We start from the raw sequence: 14,053 nt of genomic DNA, 5'->3' as shown, positions 1-14,053 counted from the left end.
CCAAGCACCTGTCTTACATGTGTGCTTTAGATTCTATAGTTATATCCTCTAACTGCTACAATCCAAAGCTCTACTCTAAAGATTTCTCTTAATGTCTATCTTTAAAATGAACCTCAACGATAAGCCTCAGAAAAGTCGCCTAACATTCACAGTGAGGACATACCTTATAGAAATGTCGCCATAAAGCAAGGCCCCATGCTGCTGCTGCTGCTGCTGCTGCAGAGAGATGCAAGTGGAGCAGAAAATGCCATGACGGGCAGAGAAATGGCTTGTGACAGCAAAGTTGTCGGTGCAAATCTGAATCTGAAATGACTCAGCAACTACCATCAGGGTGCCCTTGAGCAAAGCGGTGAAGCCGCTCTGTGGTCGGCCGTCGACCGCTGTGATTATATTAGACAGATCCGTGGTTGTAAAAAGTTTGTGAACGCGATGCTGGGAAAGCTCACGCAAGACAATGGAGAAAACAAATAAAAAGTGAAGTGTGTTTATCTGTACTGATGCAGCTGTCCCAGAGGTCCCACTTTTTACAAGCTTATCGCTCTGCCGCCGCTGCACTGTTGCTCCACCCTCCATCATGGACTCTGTCGCTGCATTTGTGACACACAACACAGACTAGAAGTATTCTGTTTTACATCAGCACGGGAGGTAAGATGGACTAGATTAGGTTGATGCCCCTGTGGGGACATTTGTCTCTCCGACTCCAGACTGCATTCGCTCCAGCAAAAGTTCTAGGCAGGGTGATGATGCCACAGAAGAATTGATGTAATGCTGTCCGGTGTTAAAAGAAACCATACCAGGGATTCTCCCGGTCAGACACCAGCTGAGCTGTTAGACGGTGTTAGTATTGGTTTTAGGATACGAAGATATGCCCTTCAGTTTCCTGCTGCAAGCGTGTGTTCCAGACAGTCATTAATGTTGTATGAGTCTGTGGAGAGCCTGGGGAGGAGAGAAGAGGAGAGGAGGAGAGGAAGTAAAGAAAGGGAGGGCAGCATAGGAGGAGGAAAAGGAAGGAGAGGAGGAAGAGAGAGAGGACCAAAAGTGACTGCAGTAGAAGGGAAGACACTCGGTTGAGCACCGAGGAATGCACCGATACCGGATCGGATATCGGGCCGATACCGACTCAAATAGCTGGATCAGATACCGATGACAATGGGGACGATCTATTAAATTCAATTCTATGTTTACTGTATATATATACATACTTGAATATTAATTCTTGTTTAAGTTATGACCAATTTCTGCCAAGTTGTTGGTGTACGATTTATTATTTTAGTACTAAATAACACTTCACTAAATATATGTTATGTTATCTATGTATTTATTTGTTACATTTTGTTTTACAAAGTTAGGAAAGGTCAAACCTGTTGTTGCCTTACACATAAAAGAACGATCCCAGCCACTTCCACACAGTGATTCAGCTTATTAATTAAACACCGACACGGCCGATACCGAGTACTGATCCGATACATAAATCCCAGGTATCACTATCGGTATCGAGACTGAAAAAGTCGTATCGGTTCATCCCTAGTTGAACTGATGCTTAAGTTCATGCAATGTGTCTTGTTTATTATCTTTAATAAGTCAGTTTTATGTGCGTACATGAGTTTGTATATGCTGTAAATTCAGCGTGTGTTGTTTTGGGATTAAAAGACATGAACTTGGCCTCAGTTCAGAAATTAATGAAATGTTTGGAGATGAGAGAGAGTCACAGTATGTCTCCTCCTGAATCAAAGGGATTTTCGTTTTGATCAGCTTCGGACCGCTGTAATGAGCGTTTGAGATTAAGGAACCTTGCTCTCTGTGCGTACGTGGCTGTGAAAGAGGACATCAAAGTAATGATCTGCCTTGCATGACCATGTATATACTGCATGCTGTAGGTTTAATCAGGCACTCAGAGGCTCAATAAGTTCTGCTTGTAAATTAAAACAACGCTATTTACATTCATTTACAATTCCTAGCAGCTCGTGGATTTCACAACAAGCTGTCCGATTCAACCATGGAGGGCATCAATTTATCACAATTTGTTCAGGTGCTCATAGCCTGGTACTGAGTGGTCGTTTTTTATCCTTCCTGGCAGTGTAACATATTTGGAGAATCCCCGAAATCTGTTTGGACAAAGACCTGCTTGCAAATCAAGTCATTTTTTTTGAGAATCAAACAAAGTGTTGACAAAAAACAACATTTTTTTTCAAATCTTCCATGCTTCAAAATGTAATCCTTTCCACGCTTATTCTTTCATCTAGGGCTGCAAATATTGTAATCAAGGCTGTCAAAGTTAACACGATAATAACACGTTATCGCAAATTTGTTTAAACGCCACTAATTTCTTCAACACATTAACACAACTTGCGATTTTTTTGGGCTGTAGTGGGCTCAGTTTTAAACCTAGAGTGAAGATACTGGCACCATATGAGACTAGAAAAACCTGAGGAACTAATTGGTAACTAGCTTGTCGTTAAGGAGGTTAAATAACGCTATGAAGTTACGCTAAATTTTGGCGAGGAAAAACTGGCATGGCCATTTTCAAAGGGGTCCCTTGACCTCTGACCTCAAGATATGTGAATGTAAATGGGTTCTATGGGTACCCACGAGTCTCCCCTTTACAGACATGAACACTTTATGATAATCACATGCAGTTTGGAGCAAGTCATAGTCAAGTCAGCACACTGACACACTGACAGCTGTTGTTGCCTGTTGGGCTGCAGTTTGCCATGTTATGATCTGAGCATATATTTTATGCTAAATTCAGTACCTGTGAGGGTTTCTGGACAATATTTGTCATTGTTTTGTGTTGTTAATTGATTTCCAATAATAAATATATGCATATATTTGCATAAAGCAGCACATTGACCCACTCACATGTTGATAAGAGCATTAAATACTCAAAAAATCTCCCTTTTAAGGTACATTTTGAACAGATAAAAAATGCGATTAAATATTTGAAACGAGTAACAGCCCTAATTGTAATCATTGTTTTCATTATTGATTAATCTACTGAGTATTTTCTAGATTAATAGATACATTGTTTGGACTATAAAATGTCTGTCACAATTTCCTAAAGCACAAGATGTCAACCAACAATCCAAAACACATAGACATTCAGATTACTATCACATCAGACAAAAGAAAAGCAAAGCAAATTGCTTTATACCCAGCCACTACAAAATATTCCTCCTGAATCTAATTTGTTCTCATTCCTAATTCATCTAATATTTACCTTAATGTATTCTGACTCAGCTCGCCTCATCACTCATTATTCTAAATTAATTGCCGGGAAACCAGGAGGAAAAAGAAAAACACATCCAGAGGCAGAAAAGCCACCAGTCTTGGCAACAAACAGCGTTTCTCTCAGGGCTGATGTGGGGCAGTGATGAATACGATGGCTTCCCTGTCATTAATCAGACCGCGGCTTGTCTCTCTCTGGGATGGCCCCCCGTCCAAAACACCCCGGCCCCCCCTGGAGGGGCCTCGGAGGGGGCTCTGCAGAGACCGCAGAGATCCCTTTTTACCCCTCTTCCTAGCTCCCCACCCTCCTCCACCTGACAGCTATCACCCCCCATCCTGCAGTCCCTCTGGTGACAAGGCTCTCCCTCTGCGGAGATGCTAAAAAAAGGTCTAGTGGTGAAGCTGGGGAGGCTGGGGAGCAGGGAAGAGAGCAAAATAATGAAGAAGAAAGGGTAAACAAAAAATTGGAAAAATAGGAATCAGGAGTTTAAGGAGACGGGGAGGAAATAAGGAGGAAAAAAATGAAGAAATAGAAGTGAAGCAGGGGAATATCAGGGTGCTCCTTTCTTTGCAATCCCCCCAACTCACCCCCTCCATCCCCCGTTTGCTCCCACCGACAGAACATACTGGCCTGTCTTTAACAAGGCGCCTGTCCTTGGGAGATTTCTCTCATCATCAATCAACTGCAGCCGGGAAGTCACACAGGGCAGAGAGCGGGCGAGAGAGATTGAGAGTATGAGGGAAAGGCAGAGAGAGAGAGATGGGAAGAATGAGAAGGAAAGAGAGAGATAAAGAGAAGGAGGGTGAAATTGATTTAATTAAGAGATGGAGGAAGCAGTGAATGAGGTGAAGGAATACATTTCAGGAAATTCTCTCTGCTATGCCTCTATTTCTCATGTCATACACCGCTGACAACAGACTCATTGAATATGAAACAGTCGCTGCACGCAGGGCTGTGGCTCAGCAACATGTTGTGACAAAGCACAGAGCACTATCAAGGCCAACAGTGTTGTTTTCAGAGGACTTTTTCTCCTCAGATATGCCAGGTAAAGGAGTTTCCTCATTGATTTATTGCCCAGATCTAAGTTTCGCTCTCTAATCTTTCGTTGTTGTTGTTGTGTCTGCTCATGTTTGATGGTGGAAAACCAAAAGAGAATCCAGGTTTAACATCCTTTTACGTCCCGCGCAGTCAGGCAAGGTAGAATTCATTGCAGCGCTGATGAAAAATTGCCCCCAACATTTACAGTACGTAACATGTTCAGAGAGAGATTGGACGTCTGCCAGCATGAAAGAGACCCACCCATGTCAGAGGAACGTAACTCAGTTTTGTCTTTTTCATGTTTCTGCATGCAGTTTTGGACAAAGGTGTGATTTGCATATTTACCGTCTGTGGCATCATCAGCATCTCAAATCTAGGATATGCAATGTTTCCAAAGGCAGGTCTAGAAACTGCATGTTGTATTATACGTAGGGCTGTCAATTGATTAAAATGATTGTCCATAGTTAATTGCGATTAATCACAAATGAATCACACAGTTTTTATCTGTTCAAAATGTACCTTAAAGGGAGAAAGTATTTAATACTCTAATCAACATGGGAGTGGACAAATCTGTTTGCTTTATGCAAATGTATGTATATATTTATTATTGGAAATCAATTAACAACACAAAACAATGACATATATTGATCCAGAAACCCTCACAGGTACTGCATTTAGCATAAAAAATATGCTCCAATCATAACATGGCAAACTGCAGCCCAACAGGCAACAACAGCTGTCAGTGTGTCAGTGTGCTGACTTGACTATGACTTGCCCCAAACTGCATGTGATTATTATAAAGTGGGCATGTCTGTAAAGAGGAGACTCGTGGGTACCCAGAGAACCTTTTTTCATTCACATATCTTGACGTCAGAGGTCAAGGGATCCCTTTCCTTGACAAAAATTAGCGTACGTTTGGAGCGTTATTTAAACGCCTTCGAGACATCTTCACTCTAGCTTTTAAACTGAGCCCTAAAAACTGAATCTAAAAATCACAAGTTGTGTTAATGCATTAAAAAAATTAGTGGCGTTAAAATGAATTTGCGTTAACGCGTTATTATAGCGTTAATGTAATAATATCACTATGAAACTGCATTAAATCAAATATGCTTTCAGACATTTCTCAAATACAGTCAAATCAATCAACTGCAATTCAGAAGCTGCACATGCAAGAACACACACACACACACACACACGCACACACACACACACACACACACACACACACACACACACACACACACACACACACACACACACACACACACACACACACACACACACACACACACACACACACACACACACACACACACCAGTTTCTCTCTGTCACCATTAATCTCAAGGTTCCTCTGCTCTGACTGACAGCTTGAAAATTACCACTGGAGACAGAAAACAGACATTTGTGTGTGTGTGTGCGTGTGTGTGTGTGTGTGTGTGAGGTCGGTGGCAGTGGGTTTAGCTGTTGGAGACTTGCCTGTGTTATTTGTGACGAGTGTGACGAGTGTCACAAGAATCAGGAGCTCTTCATTCACCAAGAGCAACATAGTACAAGCGCTGGTGCAGATGCAGTTGACAATAGTAATGCCTTCTGTGTGCATGCTAGGGCTGTCAATCCATTCAAATATTTGATCTCGATTAATCGCATGTTTGTCCGTGGTTAATCATGATTAATAACAAATTAATCTGACGTTTTTTTATCTGTTCAAGTGGGCAAATATGCTGCTTTATGCAAATGTATGTATATACTTATTATTGGAAATCAATTAACAACACAAAACTTTAAAAACTGAGCAGCTACAACCTAAAAACCATAAGTTGCCTGAATGCGTTAAAGAAATTAGTGGCGTTAAAATGAATTTGCGTTAACGTGTTATTATCATGTTAACTTTGACAGCCATAGTGCATACATATTTCTCATGTTGTGTATATCCACACATTGCATTTCATATCTGTTGTTTATTATTATAGCATGTCTTGTAGCTCAACTGACGCTGTATATTTGATGCCATTTGTACGTGAACGCATAAGATAAACAATTGTTTTTGTCTAGAGGTACACCATACAATGTACTGGCATACTAATATATCCAACCAAACAACAAATCGGCCATGCTCTCTCGTGTATGCCTGTGTGTATCTGTGTGTGTGTGTGTGTATAATATATGTGTGTGATGCAGACCTCCACCCACCAGTGCATGCTAATCAGCAGCCATAATGTCCCGTCAAGGGAAATACGTAATAAATCAGTTTTGGTTTGACTTTGTAGTGAGACAGAGTGTTCAGGGAGACTGGGCGATAAAGAGATGCACACACAAACACACACACACACACACACACACACACACACACATAAACACACAGCTCTAAATACAGACAAGTGATGTAAAGTATGAATTATTTCCTCTCCTTCTTTTTGGCACATGGCATCCACCTATATATCCATGTCTTCCCGACCCACTCTTTTCTCTGTTCACTCTCCTGCTTCCTCACCCTGCTCTGCCTTGTTTGTCCATGCCCGTCTGTACTTAAACCAAGCCGTGTGCTGCCTCTCATCTCGCCGTCTGTGTGCGACTCTACCTTTTGCCAACAAGCTCAGGCTGGCGTCCAAACACGTGACGTGACTCACAGCTCCAAGGAGGCATGGACGTGTTCCTGAAAAAGCCTTGTTTTAGACCACCTTGATCTCCTAATGGAGATTGTGACTAGCTGTGAAGCTGAGATATGTATGTGACCAACCAGAGAGGACACATACACATGCAGACACATATACAGTATGCACAGTATCCTTTTTTAATACGCACATACTGGCACGGACACACGCTTGCCACAGGCGGAAAAAACTGATGAAATTTTATGCCAACTCTCAGAAGCGTTTTTTCCATCTTCGGGCTGGCCAAGGCAAACAGAGCATGTCACAACTCCCGCACTGCCTTCTGCGAGTTCATTTTCATGACAGCACAGTCTAATTGCTGAGGTAATTAGATTAGGGAAGGCTGTGTTAAAAATAAAAGTCTCTCATGTTTCTCAGCACTTTTGCCTCGACGGGTATGAGGCGTTTGAAGGCGACATCCACGGGGGCCAACAAAGTGCTGCGCTGTCCTCTCCTTCTGCTCGCCCCTCTCTTCTCCTCTTGCTGCGGGGAGAAAGGCACTAAAGAGAAAACTTCATTTCACAGAGAATGTTCTGGTTAGTTTCCTTGGAGAAACGGGAGGTCAGAGTTCAAAAAGTCTACACTTTTTTTGGGGGGGGAGTTTTGAAGCGAGGATGCATAGTCCTAAAGAAACGGATTTTGATGATATCTAACAGCAACCTGCCTCCAAGGGGGATCGACATTTTACCTTCTCTGTGATATATCTTTGGTTTGTTCTTGTCACCCTGGTGTGTGTGTGTCAGTGTGTGCATCTCAGCTGTGAGATCCACATACTGCCTCTAACAACAGATATCATATTTAAACCACAATCTCTTTCTTTTGCAAAATTGCAAAACAAACTGGGTCTTAATCACACGTTTGTGTCCATTATGACTATTGGTCTTAATAGCTTTTTACCACCGCCTCTGTTATAGAGATTTGGCAACTGCGAGTCTCCTACAGCTTTCTAAAAATCTTATATAATATTACAGAAATAATCTCAAACACTTATCCTCGAGTTTGACTGCCGGTAAACACACAAAGTAGTACCCTGGAAAGCCCTGTCGCTGCTGTTACGCATCGACTCCCTGATCAATTTTCCGACCGTCTTACCTGCCGTATAGAGATGTGACGGTGAGGACATTTTCCCACCGATTGATAAACTTGTGACAACATCGATGTTACCAATTACACCGGACATTTTACAAGAAAAGATGACGGTCAATGTGTGTGTAGCGCGCTTACTTTGATCTTTAACGTCGGGTGGTGGTGTGTCTGGCCTCTCCTGTAGAGCTTTCACTGTGGGGCTGCAGGTGTCCACCTGGCGCTGCTTTGCCGTGCACACCGGCTGTGCATGCTCCGTCCTCCTCACGGCGATAAACCTCATTACCGTTATGGCTCCCTTATAGCATTGGGTTTAAAATATTGCCAAATAGGCGCTTTTGCTTTTCGCTTCGACACCGAATCCTCCTCCATCGTCTGACTCCTGCTACTCTGTGCTGAGTCTCTGTATGGAGCAGACTCTTTCACTTTCAGATTGTAGCGTCCGTCGTCGACTATGTATTGATAACACAACGCCAAAATGAACTAAATGGGTTTTATTTCTGTAAAAAAAAGCAAAACAACGGTGGGTACGTAATGTAATCAGTGTGCGGTGTGTGACCGACAACCGTGTAACACCGGTAACACCAACTACCGAGGCAAGCCTACTGCCATATTCATGTGCACATTAGGTTTTTCAAAGAATTCTTTTGGCATTTTGCCTTCATTCAGCAGCGGACAGTCTAGAGACAGACTGGAAATGTGGGGAGAAAGAGGGGTACGACATGCAACAAAAGTTTCCTGCTGGAATCGAATCAGTGACATTGTGTGTGTGCTTCTTAACTGCCAAGCTACCAGGACAAAATAAGAAGTAGTGAACATGTGAAAATAGATTGTATTTGCAAGTTTCCAAAGTGCAAAAATGAAATGACATGGTACACACACTGCAGCTTTCATTAGCACCTTTCACACTGTTCAAGACGGGAATGCTGTGCCGTTTTTCCGTCTTGCTGTTGTTTCATTCAGTGTGAAAAAGCAAAGCCTCCGACCTCCGATACGGCACTATTGCAGAATCACTGTGTGAAAGTGGCTACAGACTGCCGCTATACGATAAGAGAGACTCCAGTTGTGGCTTGGGCTGTACAACTGTAGGTTACCACGATAGTTACAGGGGATTTCCAGGGTACCAGAGTACTTGTGTATACTTTTGTTCAGGTGGGATGTTTTTTGTAGGGCACAATAAAGGCAGTTCTGTTCTTTTTGTACAGGTACCTATAGTATGTGTGTGTGTCTACGAGGCACTGTATGTGTTCCCATGGGTTTTCTCCTGCTGTGCACTATAGTGTGCTCCCCTGCATACATGACAGAGCCCCGTCTCTGTATCTACTCCATGTTTTTCTTCAGGTGCGAAAGCATCTGGATCGATTGCGCGAGTCTCGTACTTGATGCCTGGTGATTGATGGTGTGATGGTGATTTATTAGTCATGTCCGAGGAGCAGGCAGCAGGGGGAAAGCTCTTTTGTCCCTGTCTTTTGAGGGACTCGCTGTTGTTTTTCATTTTGTACGCTCTCTTTCCCAGCACAGCTCTCTCTCTCTGGTTCTCTCGCTCTGTTTTATTGTCGCCCTGCAGTGCCCTTTTAGATCTGGCTGTGAAATCGCCTTGTAGCCAGCACCGCTACTTCTCAGATGTCTCGCCCTCGTACAGCTACAAGAGTGTCATTCTATAGAAACGGACTAAATAGCGCTATAGGCAGACATGCAGCAGCAATCTCTGTAGTGTTTTTCCTCTCACTCTTTCTTTGCCCTTGTCTCGTACTCTCTGTCTGACTGGAGGCCTAATAGCTTGCTAATCATAGGCTTCAATAGGTAACCCTGGAATGAGCAATTTCCTATGAATCAGGTTTGATGTGGAGAAGTCAAGAGGGAGAAAGGGATGAAGAAAGAGAAAAGCGACAGGTTGCCGGCACTCGTCTCGTACCTCTTGTATCACACTAACAGCTAGCAGAAGTGCTGATGGCCTAGTTGTAAATTGATTGTGGCGGCTCATGAGTGGCACTGTGAGAGGGAGGCAGGTGATAGTTTCCACCTGCTTCATCCAAGTTCACACTTCAATATCAAAGATATTTTAAAATAGCTCTGTGATACCGCAGCAGGTTTATTTCTCGTTAATCAGACTCTTACAAGCAAACGTATTCTGTTGGATCCATTCCTGACACTTTTTTGCTCGTGTGTTTTTGGTTTTGGAAAGGCTAAAATTAGACACCACCCACAGCCACATGTACACTGTTTCAATCCAAATCTTGACAGGCCTCCTGTGTCTCGTTACGGTTGCTAATCTGTGATTGGACAATTCTTTTCAGCACGGCTATAGAGAGGCCCTTCTGGTGGACCCTGTGACACCTTATTTTGGAAAAAAAAGTACGGTGGTTAGACATTTTTTTGATCCTGTTTGAATTGCACCATGAATCACACATATGATATGTTTGTCAATTTAAAACATAATTGTTCAAGTCAAGAAATTCATAGTTTGTCGCAGGTTTGTTGTATTATCATAACATTTTGTGTGAAACTGCTCAGTGAACTACATCTCTCGTCTGGCACAACATTCGTCACCAACACTAGCTAACGATCTATGACCACGCACAAATGAAGCGTTATCTTACTTGATGTGTTTTATCCAGCGACTCCTGGTCTTTTTTATCAGCCTGTGAAGAGAAAGAACGAGTGAGACCCGTTGCTGGTGTGAGAACATCCCAGTACGAAACACACTGGCATCATAGCTTCAGAGAGCGAGACGTCACTTGCGTGACTTTTGGGTGTGTAGTCTTTCTAATAACGTATTTTCACAGTCTGATACTTCAACAGTTTTACAACAAACTGCGACTTTATTAACTTGGTAAATTATGTTTTAAATTGAGAAACATCATATGTGTGATTCATGGCGCAATTCAAACGGGATCAAACTAATATTTGTCTCTCGCCTTTGACTACCGTTCATATTTTTTCTGAAATAAGGTTCCACGGTGATTCACCGGAAGGGGCGGGACTTCGTCTCTCTACTTCTTACGTATTTAGGGTTAAATTAGGGATGTCCGTTTCAGATCATTTTGCTTTCGATAGCCCGACACCCATTAACCGGTAACTGAACTGGTTAATTTTTAAGAAAAAAATGCAAAATGACGTGAAATACAAGAGCTGCTCTCCTTTTAGTCCAATGCTCCATTGACTCAATGAGCTTTGGTGCCGTATTTTGAAGCCATTTAAAGGTGCTAAAATGTTGTATGTTTGGTGTTGTGTGTGTCTTGCCTTTTATTTTATTCTCTGTTGGCTTTGCTGAAGTTGATTTCCGCTTTTTGGTCAGGTCATCGTTAAGGGAGCTCCGATCAGAAGAGCCAATCAAAACGCCTCTTGACTTCCTTTCAGCCCCCATGTTAAATTCACCTACAGACTGTAAATGAACCTTTACACCGTCATGTGTAACCGGTCACACCGGTTTGCTGTGGTTAACTGATTGACGGTTAACCGTTGACATCCCTAGACTAATTATATGACGGTGAGAGTTTACTGCTCAGAACTAGCTGCTACCTTGTTCTTATTACAGATTACAGATGAGTGTCTTTCCCTCTCTAGAGTGATATGTTACACATCTCAACATAACGATCAATGATCCTTTTTATGACTGATATATTTCAGGCTGCGGTGGTTTGATATTGCCGAGTTTCAGCGTGTGATGCGACATAATGTGGAATGATGTGATGTGATTCAATAGAGCATAAATAGTTCCACTTTAATTCTATGTTTTTACATCGGTTGCAGGGGGAAAAGAATCCTGTAAACATAAATCAACACGGTGCAGTTAAGCGAGAGAAAAATTCAAATGGGCTCCTTCGCATACTATTTGCAATGTCATTTATTATACTGGATGTTTCTCAGCAGATAGAAGAAAATCATTTAACTTAATATTTTCAAACAGTCTATTGTATACCGTATGTAAATTCTTTGCTGCAGAGTTAACTTATTCAGTTCTAAAACAATATGTTGACTGCCTCTGTGGCCCCAACTTTTCCACTGGGATTTTTCTGGAGACTGTCAATGACAATAAACACAAGCTTTAAAAGGAAAAAGAGAGTTTGGGATGTTTTGGCTACTTGTGGTGCAAATGATTAATCTTAAGAATAACCTATTGACCTTAGATAGATCTGTTTCCTCGTCACTACAGTCCTGACTTCTGAGTAATCACTGGCAGATCATCTTCATGTAGCTGGGAGTGCCTCTGTAGTTTGGTATGGATTGGGGCAATCATGAAGATGGCTTAGCTTTCTTCCTCACAGAGGAGTGTGGTCTCCACTTCATTTGATGAGCATCATGGCTGATTCAGAGAGCGTGATCAGTGCTGCAGGCCTTCTATGCTTTCTGCAGTGCAGTGAACACAACAAGCTTTTCCTTTCAAAGAGCCCCAGGGGGATTAAAGACACTCTTGAGCTTCGGCTGCACTAGCCTTCTGTCTTCTTCAGTCTACCTGTAGAGTTTTCTGAGATGCCAGATTTATGATGTACATTTGTTATTTACAAGCAAGAGGATAGCATTACAAGCTGTCAGCGCCACCTGATCAGCATCATCCAGAAAATGCAACATGTTCTCATCCCATCTCGTCACATACTGCTGCTTTGTCACTTTAGGTTTTGGCATCAAAACCACTGTAGTTACTCTTGGCGTCACTTTAGATTTAGGCAGCAAAACCACTTAGTTAGGTTTTTAGGAAAAAACAACATGGTTGGGCTTAAAATGACTATGTTTGTACAGTGAAAATGAAGCTGAACATTGTGAACACGTGACATAAAGAACAGCTGATTGTAACGTAAAAGTGAAACTTGTGCTTGTTGAACATCTTATAGCTGAACAATAAACTGCATTGCTCGCTGGACAAACTATGCTATTGCGACACTTTCTAAAATACCGTAAACATAATATTTGGTATTTCTGTACAGTAATTTCTTGTTACTTATCATTGATACTGATATATCTGCAATAAACTAATAAAGACTAACATATCGGCCCAGCTCAATAACGGTCTAGCACTAATCTAGCGTAATCACAACAACTTTCAATATGAACAACAAATACAGCTATGGTTTGACTAAATCTTGGGTGCTGCATCATATCAACTATCAATATCATGCAAGATACTACAAGAGAGGTTCATACTGTCATTTCAAAGCTGGGTAAACTCTATTTCACAAATCAAAGGAGGGAAAAAAAGGATGAGGATGCGGTGGGATCACACTCTCATTGGTATTTGGGGTTTTTGCAGCAGAACTAGTGTTTCTCATTGGGGAAGACTCAGTAGGTAGGCAGCTCGACAGTTATGAGTAAGTGTATGAGGGAGAGAAGGAAGGAGAGCAAAAGCGAAATGGGAGTGTTGATTCAGTGTATTTGAAGTGGAATAGGAGAGGTGCAGTGATACCTGCAGGGAGCCTTGACAGGAACTAAAAGGAGCAGTGCATGTGCTGTGATGTTGAGAGGTTTTCAATGTAGTGAGTCCCCGGGACCCACAGGGGGTTATTTGAGCGATTCCCCAAGAAAATTTGTGTTTTTGTTTACAAATTGTTGTGTTAAACTCATGTTTGGTGTTATATGGTTATATTATGGTTATATATTCATATATGTTCAGTGTTTCCATCTAGCATTTTTTCCAGCAGTGGTGCTGAAGATTTATTTTGCACCACCGGAAAATATTATACATTATACAATATGCATTCATACTAGATGTAGAATGTTGAATTACGCTAAATAACTTCAAGACTATAGGAGAATATACAATTATTGAACATATAATACAATACAAATAACGTTGAATCAAATCATGTCAAATTAAAGTTATGCAAAAAAGAGGTCAGTGTCGAAAAACAAGTCGCATCCTGGAAGGGAGCATTTAATCCTCCTGGGCCTATGCAAATATATATATTAATCATTATACTAATACTAATCATTTGAATGTGCGTTTTTATGCTAATAACCATTACAGGTGACAATAATAAAGGATAACTTTTAACATTTTTGAGGTTTTACACTGACTTTGGGATGGTTGAAATAATTTTTCGGGACGTTCTGGGGTGA

This window comes from Sebastes fasciatus, chromosome 17, assembly GCF_043250625.1.
Source record: "Sebastes fasciatus isolate fSebFas1 chromosome 17, fSebFas1.pri, whole genome shotgun sequence".
Lineage (NCBI taxonomy): Eukaryota > Metazoa > Chordata > Actinopteri > Perciformes > Sebastidae > Sebastes > Sebastes fasciatus.
This window is presented reverse-complemented; position numbering follows the sequence as displayed.